The sequence below is a fragment of the Pleurodeles waltl genome, chromosome 5 (genome assembly GCF_031143425.1).
Source record: "Pleurodeles waltl isolate 20211129_DDA chromosome 5, aPleWal1.hap1.20221129, whole genome shotgun sequence".
Classification (NCBI taxonomy): Eukaryota; Metazoa; Chordata; class Amphibia; order Caudata; family Salamandridae; genus Pleurodeles; species Pleurodeles waltl.
In genome coordinates, this window is record NC_090444.1 from 356999019 (window position 1) to 357011766 (window position 12748).

Sequence of the window (12748 nt, forward strand, 5' to 3'; positions counted from 1 at the left end):
CTGCTTCACGTCTTATTTGAGCAGCTGATCACAGTATTGGCTACTATTATATTGCAAATTCATTTTCCAAGATCATGATTAGCTGCCATTACAGCTTTTTGCTCAAAACTGACTGCATTCAACTTTCAACTAGCTTCTGGGATGTGTTGGGAACTGATAAGGTGCCCAGGTCAAAGAAAACTGATGGGCACCTTCACATGGGGGTGGATCAAATTGCTGCAGATGTCTGAGGAGTGACAGGAAAAATGGCTTGATTGAGAGCCAATGTTTTGGACTCCCTAGGTGGCACCAGGTACTTTGATGGTTCTAGCTATCACTCACCAGATGAATGTTTTGATGTTGAGCAAGTAAACCTCTCTATCAAGGAAGACACCATTTCTATGTGGAGTCCAGCATATAGATACCCCCATCTTCTTGCTGGTTCTCTAACAATATTCACATTCTAATTCCCATCCAAATTTAGTCTCTCTCTATGGCTTGCTGGTGGTTGGTCTGCTGCCTGCATTCTAATGATGTTGGTTTGAGGTTCAATAAATTGTGTATCATTTCAATAGCCAGGCCTAACAATGATGCATATGAAAGGTCTATTTACTGGCATCAACTGTGGCCTCCACCAAGAACATGTATTGGTGTAATTTGTGACTCATATGCGTATTTGCCCGGCTTAGTTGGATACTGGTTAAATGTGTTGACTTCCTTGAGTTCAATGCATTTAGAACTGTCTTTAGTTTAAGGCGTAAAATGAGTGGCATTGAGTTGAGCAACAATTAACATCTGTTATCCAGTGCCAAGACTCCCCAATAGCTGAATGCCTGCTTTACAAATACAATGTTATGTTACGCTTAAAAAAAAATGAATAATTTATGTGCATGTCTAAGTAGACATCTCAGCCCCTTTGCTAAGGATGGGTGGTAGACATTGCTTATGTTGATTCCTAATAGGACAGATAATAATTTTAAGGGGCGGGTACTCACACATCACATATGGGTATCGATCACCATTTTATTGGTATCGGCCGGTCGAGCTATCAGTGACACTGGACCCTGAGTCTTTAGTCTTGAGTATTCTGCCTATGGGTGTCCCAGAGTGCATATGGCTGATCTTTATCAGCCATATGCATTCTGGCACACCCATAGGCAGAATGAATGTTGTAAATTGTTTGCAACTGTACTTTTATATTTTCACAGGCATTTAAATGCAATTTCCCTGTTGTGTTTACCAGACTTTTTCGTCCAGCATATGTTCCATGCTTACACATGACACGAATATCCACAGGGAGCTTCTGGATTTTATCAGACTTTTTGTTTCTTTGCTAGGGAGAAAATGTGGGGGGTGAGGTTAAAGGTATATTTTGTTTTTAAAAATGAGCGATACTACATTGAAACATTTATTGGGAAATGTGAATTAAAATAAAATAGAAACTTGGGACAAGGATCATGCTGCATGGACGCAAGTAGGGCGAGAAAATCTGACACTGTGCTTAACAAATTGAGACATGAAAAGAGTTTTCCCTTTGAAGATGGGGTTCAGCAGACAGCATCAAAGCTACAGACCAGTTGACCAAAGTAAAATTCAAACCACCCAGTAGCTATACTGTATAAAACGTTCAGCAATATTAGAAGTCTATAAAACCTAATTAGCAGTGATTAAGTGGTCTTTGCAGTTCATTGAGCAGTAGTATAATTTGTGCCCTCTACCCACTGACTTAAAGGCATTCCAGGAACAAAAGACTTGTGAAAATAATACACGATTTCAGTCATCCTCCAAGGTGTTTCTGTAGCCCATGTCAGGAGGCATAGATTGTCCACTGCCGCGCTGAAACCAACATCAAATAGTATGCATTTGCATTACAAAGATGACAATATTTAATTGGATTTTCTGGTTTGTTCCATCCTAGATAAAAGTGTTTCATTTGAGAGGAGCTCCCTCAAATTCTGCTTTCAAGAAGGAGAGAGGTGAGGACAGAAAGAGAGACAACATTCACAAATCCACTGGCTAATCTTCCTAAAAGTGTAGAAAGAAATGCCGAATTTACGCCTTAGAATTATTTCAGTTTTATAACTTTAGTTGAACACTTAAGAATTCTATGATTAGTTGAAAAACAAACACACATCCAAGTTTATTAACACTTTTTGGAACTGCGTATTTGAAAGGTAGCGGAAGAGGGGGTTAGCAGAGTGTAAATATCCACTTAGTAATGAAATGCCTTGTGCACGCGCTTGACCTGTTGATAGTTATCTCCACGTTTTGTCAGGTATGTGAGCTGAGACCCAGGGAGATTAATTCATTTGCCCAGGACCTCACTGTGGGAAGCTTAAGGTCCAGGACCCGTGGATCCAATGATAAAGAATACATCCCTCCTGCCCTAAGGAACGTGGCCTTCCATTCGGTTCTGATCAATACATTAGTTTGGTCTGTTCAGCATTGAATGAAGACTAGCCATGGGCTAAGCAGAGGATCACTAAGAAATTCATCAACTGGGACTGCGAGAAGTCTCAGTAAAGCATTAGTTAAAGAATTTGACTTAGTAAATGGCAGTGCGATCTTAATGACTGATAATAACTTCTACAGACATATATATTAATGACAGATAAAGACCGTCATGCCTACACTGTATTTAGATTTCCTTATCGGTTGGCAGGCTGACTGTATCTCTGAAGGGTCTTAACAAGACCTTCTAATGTACTTGATGATGGTTCATTATTCTGTGCAACACCAAATAAATAAGGCTTTCCTTTTAGAAGGGAATAGGAGCCTTGAAGTGCAACTTTGATCAAAACGCTCCACCTCCCTGTGCTCGAAATCATACATTTGTGCAAAGTATTGCAAATAAGTCTAATGGCGCTTTATAATATAAGGGAAATAATATATGAAAACTTGTGGTGATAATCTAGACAAAAACATTTAACTGTGTAGATTGGTGGCTGGGATAGTCAGTATCACATGTTGCACGCCATCACCATAATATCCGGACTTTATTAATCTCGTTTTAAAGGGATCCCACGCGATCCTTAGTATTCTATGCATAGCACTAATGTTTGAGATGCCCCTGCTGCAATAAACATGTTCTCTGGGCAGTGTTCTGCTGTTTCTTGGATCTAAGGCTGTGCTACATCAATGCCTCAAACAAATCAATGTAAAAACGCTGCTATATGAGAAAACAGCCTTTTGTGTTTGTATTTGAAAGTGAAATGCCACCAAGAATCTTTCCCCTCAAATCTGAGGCTGGCCTTCTCAGAGCTGGGTCCTCTCAGCAAATGTTCTCTGAGGTCACAATTTTGGATTACACTACAAAGGCCGAGTGCAACATTATAATTAGTGTATACTAAAGGGTTTAACTCCAATAAACTATATTTACTGTGGTACTCGGGGATTATATTATATACGCACACAAAGTATATATACCTCCTTTCAGAAAGGGTTGCTGAACAAAACCTCTGTTGAGGGCTGCTAAGAGTCATGGCTACTGAAGTTCACTGTAAAGTACAACCCGTACTAAAGCAATATCTGTTTTAAGAGAAAGGCAGATCAATTATCTGCTGTGGTCAAGGGTTCACTCTATAATCCAACAAGAAAAACCGGTGTAACTGTGAATAGCGTTCTCTCACCGTCACAAAGAATTTTCAATGAGCGCAGCCCGCATCTTCACATTCAGTAGACAACGCGGCTACCGTGCACTCGGCCAGACAGAAAAAAATAAAGCAACAAACATTTTCTGGTGATGCACGAAATCATCATCAGTAATCGAGTATGTCACAGCTGGAAGCAGTCCAACTTTCTAAGACAGAGACTCGAGGACACGGTACAGCAAAGCCCGTGGCAAGGTCTAAGTGAAAGCGAATCCCTCTGCAAACCAAGGATAATTTGCTTCTTACACAGTTAACATACCCTGACTAAGAAGAAGCCTGGTGTAATGCTCTTGTAACCTATACCCTGCGTAAGCATTGCAGACTAGGCTAATAAAATGCATTTTACTTTGAATATATGTATGGATGTGGTCAGTTGGTAGACGCCAAATATGCACAAAGTGAACCTTGTAATTATGTTTAAAAATGTAACATGTCTAAGACTGTATTTGGAAAATAACTAATTTGCAGTATTGTTCGCTGCACCTACACGAAGAGCAGTTTTTCACAGTGTAGGATTTTCACTAAACACAACAGCAGGTTTTGTTCACCTTGTCATGATGCACTCGTGCATCTTACCCTACTTACCTCCAGCTGCAAGAGACAGCAGCCCCCTAGCTGCAGTAGGTACTAGTCACTTAATAACCACTGCTTATCCACACCTCTATCATCTAATAGATCTCTTCTTCATGTTACACAGTGGAAATGACAAGGAAAAGAAAATGTTAATAATAACCTTATTAATAATAATATTGACATATTTAATAAGAATGTGTTTTATACAATGTTTCTTAATACACACTAAGGGCCAGATGTACGAAGCCTGTTGGCATATTGTAACGGTCCGAATTGGTATTTCGGGCTGTTAAGAAATGCAAACTGGGATTTTCTAATGTACAAACCCCTTTAGGGAATCAAAAATTGCAATTTATACCATGAAGAAATCGCAATTTGGGATTCCCAGAATAGGAAATGCAAATAGGGATTTCCTATTTGCATTTCCTATTCTGGTGTACCATGCATATCCAAAATGCGATTTGGGCATTTTGGAGATGCAATTACCACCAGCTTGACGTCAGTGGTAACCAGGTGCAATTTAAAACAAGTATTTTCAATGCAATAGGTCTTGCATATTTAGAACAAGTTAATTGTCATTTTTGACAACAGCACCCATGAGCACAAACAAAAGAAAACATGCATGAAAACTGAGAAAAGATGACTTGAGAAAAGATGACTTGGCAAAATAAAAATGTTAGCAGTTTTGTTTTTCCTGTGGAGCACATTTTTGCCAGTCTCAAGCCTTCTGTTTGTGAGGCACTAGAAGATAATAAAAACTACAAATAATACTTCGATCATGTCGGGAGCAGTGTAGGGCACTAATTAAGTTGAATCAATTTGTCCTTGATCCCTGCTCCATCCCAGAAATAGAAATGATGCCAGGCGTGCACTGATGAATTACGAGGCTGTAAAGAAGAGTAGTGCCATGCAAACCAACAAATGGTGAGCAACAGGCAGGCTCCAATCCCTTTACTGAACACAACAGTCTTGCAAGTGAGATGCATGTGCTAGAGCTTGCACTCGCAGGCTCGACCCTAACAAGAACCCCAAGGTGCTCTTTTTAACTGCAATAGAGTACACACATGCACCTTAGGCATATGTGTGCTCTACAGGTGTACCCCTATTTCTGGAGTGCACCAAGGGGGGGCTTTTTCCCATTGCGATCCCTGGTTTTGCATTTCCTAAATTGTGATTTCTTAATAAGAAATCGCAGTTTAGGAAATGCAAAACCAGCCCTTTGACTCAAATGCAATGGGATTTCTTAAACACTCATTTGTAGGAATTGCTATTAGGAAATCGGTATTTTTGTACATAACTTTTTGCATTTCTTAAATAGCGGTTTCTATGAAATCACTTTTTAAGAAATGCAAAACTGGATTTTCATACATCTGCCTCCTATATACTGTGATTTTACCCAAATTAATGGTAGTCATCATACTGAACTCAGAAGGGTGGAAGGCTGAGTTGTGACGTCTGATGAAATAGAGGGTATTTTGCAATAACCTACTCCAAAGTCTCCCTAAGATGGCTACTGCTTCTCATAGAAATAATGAATGGACAGGTAGGTGGTCCATATTAGAACATTTTAAGCCTTCATCAGGCTATGTCCTCTGTGTTATAGGCTGAAGTGACAGAATCGTCTTATGTCAGGGCCCAGTGAGTTTAAATCTCACCTCTCACAAGTGCAGTGTTCTGGAGATGATGACTGTTTTTATTATTGTTCACAATAACAACAAAAACTATACCTCTACAATAAATAATAATAATAATTTTAAAAAAGTTGGAGGCAATACTAATAATAATTACTATCATAATAATAATTTTTAAAAAGTTGGAGGCAATACTATTGGCCTATTGTGCACAAAAGTTAAACCTGCCCACCCAACAGCCTATTATTTCACAGGTAAGGTTCTGGACCTAAAAAAGGGTATATTCTGAATACCAATGGCAGATACATCCGAGGGTCTCTTCAGAACAAAAATAACTATCATGTTACACCCTGGTATACAAAAAGAAAGGCTATGGTCAAAGAGTCATCCCATGTGTGTCAAAATAAGTTAATAAAATATTGAAGGATAAAAAACTCTCATCTGTCAGTGAACATTGACGAAATACTCTGTAGATTATGGCCCTCATTTTGACCCTGACGGTCCGAAAACCACCAGGGTCGCAGTGGCTGTCTCACCGCCGACGGGTCATCGGTGAAAGCCACCACATTATGTGTGGTGGGCTGGCCTTTGCCAACCTGCCACATCCCCACTTGTTCAACCAGGGCGGTTGGACTGCCGGGCTGGAGAATAGCATCTCCCACCCAGCGGTCCACTGAAAACTGCCGGGGGTATAACGAGTCGGCTTTCCATCAGGGTTTCTGTGGTGGTAGCACTGCCACGAAAACCCTGGTAGAAAGGCTACCGGTGACAGGAAATGTCTTTCCTGTCACTGGCAGACGACTCCCCCAGCCACCACCCCTGCAAACCCAATACCCCCCTTTCATACTAGCTTCCCCTTCCCCACCCTCCTTCCATACTAGTCCCTTCACCCCCACCTCATCATACATGCACACACACCAACACGCAACCCGCATACACTCATTCATCTACACTTACATACACGCATTCACACTCACACATTCACTCCACGCATTCATACACGCATACACTGCAACAATCTGACACCCATTCAAACATTCATACACACACGCATTCAAACACCCATACCACACGCATACACACTTACATTCACACACGCAGACAACACACACTCAGAAACGCACACACAACAGCCCCCTCCCCTGTCGGATAATTGACTTACTTGTTCGGCGAGGAGGTCATCTGGCAGGGAACAGGTGCTTCCATCACCAGCAGCGCCCCACCATCAGGACACCGCCAAGCCATATTACGGGTTGTAATACGGCTGGCAGAGTCCTTTTGGTGGGGTGGGGCAGGAGGTGGAACTATCCCTGCACCTCCGACTACCAGCACGACTACTGGAGGATTTCGGCCCAAATTGTAGTGAAAATCCTTCAGGATTCGTAATATGGCGGTCTTCTGTCGTCCGTGGCTTCGACTGTCTTCTGAAAAGATCACCGAAGTCATAATGAGGGCCTAATTATCTTATTTACGATAAAGACTCCATATTATGTGTCAGTAGCCACAATTAAAGACCCATATCATCTGTTGCAGCAAAAAGTCAACCTACAACTATATCAGGGCAGAAACTTTGACATTTTAAAACAGTGAATCTAGGATGGCTAGTCGTAGGTGCCTCATTTAAACTAATGTCCATCACTGCATAATCGATTTAGCCAGGACAGACTCTGGCACTTTATATGCATTTACTCAATTAGGTTTGTGCCCTGAATAATTAACACTTGACTCTTGAAAGAATGCACTGTCATATTCACCAAATGTATATATGAAAATGAATTTATGTCATCATTGAAGATATACAAATGACCATGCTTTTTGTATGTCCTTACTTATGTCAAGTTTATAATAAATGTCTATGTACTAGTTGTATGTGATTTTATAGGGAAACGATTTTGTGGTGTACCATTACTAAGAAACCATTTTAGCTGAACTGTTTAAAGAAAATTTCCAGAATGAACGCCATATACCATTTCATTGAAATCAATTCTTAGGATATCTTTTTGTTCAAAATTAGCTTTTGCATACTTTTTTTTAAGGTGTAAATTCAATGGCTTCAGGTCTTACTTTCACAAAAAGATGTGTTTGAGGTATTTATTTCAGTGCATTACTTCAGGGGACATTATTTCAGATGTATTTTTTTTACATTGCCGAACAATTACCTTGCATGCTTTTAATTTACTGACCCCCTAATCAGCTGTGAAGACCATACATCTAAATGCGTCCCCATGCATAAACTACACCCATCCCTAAACTCTTGAAGCCCTTTCTACACTTAGGGGGTCATTCTGACTCCCGCCGGCCGCAGTAACCGCAGGGCCGGCGGGAGCCGGCAGAATACCGCTGCGCGGTCATAAGACCGCCGCGGGTATTCTGGGTTTCCCGCTGGGCTGGTGGGCGACTGCCAGAAGGCCGCCTGCCAGCCCAGCGGGAAACACCCTTCCACAAGGATGCCGGCTCCGAATGGAGCCGACGGAGTGGAAGGGGTGCGACGGGTGCAGTTGCACCCGTCGCGATTTTCAGTGTCTTCATGGCAGACACTGAAAATCTTGGTGGGGCCCTGTTACAGGGGCCCCTGCAGTGCCCATGCCATTGGCATGGGCACTGCAGGGGCCCCCAGGGGCCCCATGACACCTCATACCGCCATCCTGTTCCTGGCGGCCAAAACCGCCAGGAACAGGATGGCGGTCGGAATCCCCATGGCGGCGCAGCAATGCTGCGCCGCCATGGAGGATTCCCCAGGGCAGCGGAGAACCGGCGGTACACCGCCGGTTTTCCGTTTCTGACCGCGGCTGTACCGCCGCAGTCAGAATGCCCTTGGGAGCACCGCCAGCCTGTTGGCGGTGCTCCCGCGGTCCCCGGTCCTGGCGGTCCATGACCGCCAGGGTCGGAATGACCGCCTTAATCTCCACCCATCTCAGAAACCCAAAAAACCCTCACTACGCTGAACTAAACCATTCCTGACCACTAAACTACACCCATCTCTGAACCTTACATTTCCTTTCCATCCCTACACTCCAGCCATCCCTGAACCGTAAAGATGATTACTACCCCCAGACTCTACTGATTCATGAACCCTAAAAACCTCTTTCAATACCTCATCCATCCCTGATGCGTCAAAACCCCTCACCATATGCAAACTCCACCCATCCATGAACCCTAAAAAAATCTCTCAAAGTCTTTAAACACTGCACATCCATAACCTCTAAAATTCTTTCACTTCCACCACCTCTAAACTCTACCAAACCACGAAAACCCGTTTCTAGACCTAAACTCCAAACATGCCTGAATCTTTAAAACTCCTCACCATCCTAAACTCCACCCAAACTTTAACCATAAACCCTCGCCACTCTAAACCACACACAATCCTCAACTCTAAAACCTTTTCACCACTCCAAACCTCTACCCATGACTGAACTTTAAAACCCCTCACCAGCCCTAAACTCTACATATTCATGAACCCTGCAACCCCTCAACACCCCACACTCCACCCATCCCTAAACACTAAAAAACCCTTTCTGGACCTGAACTCCACCCATGCCTGCCCCCCCCAAAATGCCTCACCACCTCTAAACATTACATATCCATGGACCCACAAATCCATCACTAATCCTAAACACCACTCAAGTGTAATGTAATTTTGGATTTGTCCTTAAAATTATCTTTCCTTTAAACAGTGTTCTTTCATTTTTGATTTATTTGTATATCCTTAAAACTGTATTTCCTTAAAATTGGTTATCCAGTATTTGCTTTTATCCAATGTGACTTCTCAGTTTTCTTTTTTTCCATTACTTCACACACATCACTACGTATTGCCATTCTGTAATTTGAAGAAATGGAGTCCCCTGTCAGTGTTGGTACAGTTGGACACATTTACCATTTATAATCTGAATTTAAAATTGGAACAATTCCTTGGGAACTATTGCATCTCAGCTTGTGGTCATCGATAAGATATATGGTCGGGGATCAAAAAGAGAAATTCCATCCACTCTTTCTTGGCATGTGTAGAGTAGTGTGGTGGCATTTGATGACGGTGGGGCTGTGCTGGAAGTATAGCAGCAGTGATAGTGCTGGATCTCCTAAGTAATATCAACAGTAGCAGTCTACCCAAGACAATGACCTGATACATCAAATGAGGGACTGGATGGAGCAACTTAGCCAACTTTGTTCCTCTCTGAAGTAATAGGTGTGATTTGGCAACTACAAAATACAAGACGATTCATATTATTCCTTTGTTTTTTTCCTGAAGGCACACCTTTTCAACAAAGGGGAGATATGGTGTGAGTTGAATGGTCTGCATTTGACTAAATTAGACAGAAGAGTTTGTTTACCCCTACACAAAACATTTTAGGTTGTAATTTGTGCCCTATGTAAAGCTGGCCCTGCACCTGAGATTGAAAGCAATGTCGTTTTACGTGAACCTTTTGTTTACTCACACCCGTCCCTTTTAACACAGGTTGTCACCTACTGATTGTGCAGCCTTGCTGACTATATCGGTTTGATTTGAGGACATACTGGCACTCACACTGTCCTGCTGATTGCAGTTTTCCTAATAGAAGTGGTGACTAAAGTGCCTTTAAAGAATCAGTATTGTCCTGGTGATTGTCTGTAAAGGAACCTAAAGGACTGAACGTTAGACTTTATTTGACGATTGCATAGTTACATGAAAATGTTATACGTATCATGAGTTTAGGGAGCTTTATTGTAGGCAGTGAAATAGCAAGGCAGCTATGGTCCACAATGCAAATAAAGTAAATGGGTGTGCAAGGGCATATTCACATGCCTAGACCTTGATATCACAGCACATTCTACACTACTAATAGCTATGGCCCTGGTGGTGGGTATTCCATGTACTCTTGAAGTAACCACTGTCAACAGCCACAGAACAAGATCATCCCATGTACTCCGCATGAACACATGGTTTTCCACTGAGCTCTCTGAATTACTTGAATGAACCACAAGTCCTCAGAAGTCTGGGGTGTTGTATGCCACCATTAAGGATGGCGAACTACCACTGACTTGCATGATCACATAATACGTAAGGCTCCTTGCCTTCTTTGTGATATGCACCTCTTTTTGGCCAATCTCTTTGATTAGCACAGACGTCAAGCTGCTGACAAAGGCACTTGTGAATTAGATGCTAAGGGGTGTATGTCAAGTTACTCAGCACCTCCTAATATCGGACATCTACATAACACATTTGTGCTTGCCCAGCTGCTTGAGGGGCCTCACTCACTGATTCAATTAGACATAAAGAAGACCTTCTTATATATGGAATGGGAGTATTTATTTGAGGCCCTGAATTTTTTTTTTTTGGCCCAACAATTTTTAAATAAGTGAAACTTGCATAAAAGAAGCTCTGTGCTATGATTAGCATGAATGTAACCATGTTCCGCTCACTGAAGGCAGGTAATAGTCCCCTGTCATGGGGACAGGTATTAGGCAGGGCTTCCCGACCTCACTGTTACTATTACTGTCTACTCTACTGTTTGAACCATTTACCATGTAGAACAGGAGTGATACTCTGATTCAGGGTTTCTGGTGGGCTGAGGTGTAAAACTATGGGGGTGATTCTAACTCTGGCGGGCGGCGGAGGCCGCCCGCCAGAGTTCCCCCTCCAGAATACCGCTCAGCGGTCGGAAGACCGCTGCGGTAATTCTGGGTTTTACACTGGGCTGGCGGGCGACCGCCAAAAGGCCGCCCGCCAGCCCAGTGTAAAACAACCTTCCCACGAGGACGCCGGCTCCAAATGGAGCCGGCGGAGTGGGAAGTTGCGACGGGTGCAGTGGCACCCGACACGAATTTCACTGTCTGCAATGCAGACAGTGAAATTCTTTGTGGGGCCCTCTTACGGGGGCCCCACGACACCCCATACCGCCATCCTGTTCCTGGCGGGCGAACCGCCAGGAACAGGATGGCGGTATGGGGTGTGTGAATCCCCATGGCGGCGCAGCGAGCTGCGCCGCCATGGAGGATTCAAAAGGGCAGCGGAAAACCGGTGGGAGACCGCCGGTTTTCCACTTCTGACCGCGGCCGAACCGCCGCGGTCAGAATGCCCTGCGGGGCACCGCCAGCCTGTTGAAGGTGCCCACGTCATTTTAGCCCTGGCGGTCGATGACCGCCAGGGTTAGAATGACCCCCTATGTCTCTATTTATGGAGACAATCTCCTTTTATTTCTTGACTACCCTGGATGGTCAAACTTGCCTTTAGTCAATTTCTAGACATTTGTGGAGAAAACTTTGAGACAATTAGGGTAAATCAAACAATTTGCTAAACAGTAGCTATATATGTATCAAAGGAAGATTATTTGGGCTAGACCTGAAATGTTATCCATCTCATGCAATCTTACCTGAAGGCATAGAGTTCCCTCCCTGTTTCGATTCTAGGATGGGAAACTATTTTTAAGATGGTCTCTCTGCCCAACCTGTCTGCATTTTAGAAGTATCCACTGATTTCGGAACCATCCATTCATGGGTACGATGGACATCTTTAGCAGTTGAAAGCCCTGCTGCATTCCTTCATGTTGGCAAGTTACATCCCTATGTTATCCAAGGAGAAATATTGTACATTGATAAACAATTGATAACTGGAGATGTTGGATGTGCTACTGTGCTGCCTGTCACACTTTGCGGTGGTGAGTGACTGGTTGTATGGCCCTTGAGGTAGCAAAGTGAAATATCTTGATCAATAGCGCAGTATTATGATCCTCTTGAATATTATTTCTGGTGAGTGAGTTTCAGGCCATTTTCCTAATGCAACATGTAGTGCATTTTGATTTTGAGAGGATCCACTGGTGAGGGAGGAGTGGTCAGTCATAATTCTATCAATATCATAAATTGCATCACGCACTCAAGCCATACTTACTTGTGATAGACTGCCACCCAGACTTCAGAACCCTAGAAGTCAAATCTATGGCA

At 42.9% G+C, this 12748-nt stretch overlaps 1 protein-coding gene across 4 annotated transcripts in view; it reads right to left on the reverse strand.

The window, feature by feature from the left end:
- Positions 1-12748, reverse strand: part of MACROD2 (mono-ADP ribosylhydrolase 2) — a 5612477-nt gene that overhangs the window by 1913517 nt on the left and 3686212 nt on the right. The window lies entirely within an intron of this gene.